Genomic DNA, 2,560 nt, shown 5'->3' on the forward strand with positions numbered 1-2,560 from the left:
TAGAAGAAAGTATATCGTGAAGAGGGATAGCAGTATATACAGTACTCCCACCAATGGTGGCACACAGACTTCTCAGTAATTCCAGTTCCCTTCTCCCACAGCCCATGAGATTTCCCACTGCCAGCCATTTGCAAGAGCTGCTGCTCACTGTCACCTACTGATCCTTTCTCTAAAGTTAGCAGATCAACAATCTGTTTCGCCCCTTATTAGAAAGCCGGTAGACCTGCTGTCCATCCTCTTAATCCACAATAAGAATCGGCATTTTCTAATTAGCCCTGCCATATCAGGAATTGGAAACTTGGCCCATTTCTTTGAAAACATTTTCGATCTCTAACAGACTACTGAGGGTACCTTGGCATGTTTGTGGAAGATGATCTAAAATTCTAAAAATAGCTATGAGTACAATTCTCCCACATGCATACAATTTAAATAGGTCTGGCAAGATGCTTTTAGGTTCATAGAAGTGTCATAGACTGTTATGAATTAGCTTTACATGCTTCCATATACCGGTGTACAGATTAACATTTTTTGTTATGACACCCAGGATCTGTGCCCTCTACTCCAAACAGCAGGAACATTTTTTGAGCTGGAAAACCTTTCTTGGATTTGGCCTTAGGACATGGGCAGTAAACAGTGGAGTTTAGCTGCTCACAAGGCTAGAGTCTGAGGCTCCCAAGAATCGGGGTGGGGAGGGGCATTCACATCGAATGAAATTAGTTGTTAGTGTCTTCAGACGAAACCGTAAGTCTGAGAAGGGACCCAAGGTTGCAAATAACAAAACTCTGAAACATGGCAGCTTTGTGTTGAATTCTACGATGTAGAGAACAGAGTTTAGAATGTGATTGCAAAAAAAAAAAAAAATTTCTATTGCAGGTGTTAGGATTAAAGGATTTAAATTCTTAACACACATATATGTGTGCCTCAAAAGGGATTGTGACCAGACTTTTTAAATGGTACCCAGGAGCTAAATATAAGCTGGTGATCCTGAGGCTTATATGGTAGCCACCTTTGTATTCTTCTATTTATGTAACAAAATATTTTTTCTAGGAATTACAAAGCTACTTTTAATATTTTGGGGTGAGTGCCACAGGAATAAAATACACTGGGGAGGGGCATCCCCCTCACCCCCAGGAGTCACCCAGGAGAGAGAAGCCACCTGAGGGGAAGGAAGCACAAAAGGAACCCATTGCAGACTCAGGGCAAAGAGAATGCTATCAGCGCTGGGACCTGTGAGTACTACAAGAGGAGATGTGCACTGGTTCCAGGCACAGAAGCAAAAGGCAAGAAGGTTGGACACGAAGCCACAAAGCTACTTGGGTTCTTCTTCTCGTTTGCCTTTTTTGCTTCTGCTCTATGATCTCTGAGTCCCGCTGCTTGTGGGCAGCAACAGAAAGCCCATCATCTTGGCACTTTAGCTTAATCTAGTCACTCCGAGTTTTCATATTCTGGCTGGCAAGCTCATGTTGGTTACTGTGGGTCATGGCGACAGCAGCAGGTTCTGTCTTTGTCCCTTCCAGAACAAAACATTTTTGAATATCTACCGTGTGATAGAACGCAGATACAAATCTGACACAGTCCCTGCCTTTCAGGAATTCATATCTGAATGAGAGGAAACAAGACAAAAAGGTGATAATATACTATAAAAATTAATATAATAGTATAAGCACAGAGAGTTTTGAGAACACATTGAACTGGATGGAAGCCAACTGAAGAGAAGTTAGAGGAAGGCTTTTTGGAAAAGTATTTCCTGAACCGAATCCTGAAGGATAAGTACGAGTTACCCAAAAGAAACAGTTTGTGGAGGGAGATCAGTTCTATCAAGAGGAACAGCATGTTGTGTGGCAGGAAATGTAAGTACTCCAGTATGGGTAGACTAGAGCATAAAATACAAAGCAAGTGAGTGGTGAAGGATGAGACTGGATAAATAGGCAGGAGTCAAATTATGAAAAGTCTAGTATGGCATGCCAAGGCAGCTGGACTTTCTTCTGTAGGCAGTAGGGAAGTTGGTAAGTGACCGTTTTTGATAAGTCACTCCGACAACAGTATGGAGAATAGAAAGGACTAGAAGCAAGACCAGAAGTAGGGGGACTAGTTAAGAGGTTGTTGTAATACTCCAAGAGAGAGAGATGACTAGAGTCTTAACAAAGGGAATATATTGGGGATGGCAGGAAGGGGATGGGTTTGGATTTGAGACTGTCGAGGAAGAGTTTTGTTCTTGTTTGTTTTGTTTTGATCTAAGACTGAGTTTGACCTTTAGGTCAAAGCAATTGATGTGGTGGCAGTAAAAGGAGGGTAATGGGTTGGTGTGATGAAACAACATAAAGCTTATTTCAGATAAGACATTTGTTGAAAATTCCTTCTGAAGATAATCTTTTTAAAAATACTCTGCTTGGCTTGCAAGAGTAACCATTTGCTGGAGACTGGTTGCTTAGCTTGTTGAGGGTTACTAACTCATGTAGTTTAGCCTACTCTAGGCAATTGTGCACTTGGAATAAAGCAAGTTAGGGTCAGAGTGAGGGAGAAAGGCTCTGCCAGCTGTCTCTTTTTCCTCTCTCCAAAA

The 2,560-nt window shown here is 41.8% G+C and overlaps 1 pseudogene; it reads right to left on the minus strand.

Moving 5' to 3' along the window:
* The window catches only part of LOC120615741 (uncharacterized), a 16,581-nt pseudogene extending 15,100 nt beyond the window's left edge, over nucleotides 1–1,481 (minus strand).
* Between the last annotated feature and the right edge of the window lie 1,079 nt (nucleotides 1,482–2,560).

Source organism: Pteropus medius, unplaced genomic scaffold (assembly GCF_902729225.1).
Source record: "Pteropus medius unplaced genomic scaffold, Ma_sr-lr_union100, whole genome shotgun sequence".
Classification (NCBI taxonomy): Eukaryota; Metazoa; Chordata; class Mammalia; order Chiroptera; family Pteropodidae; genus Pteropus; species Pteropus medius.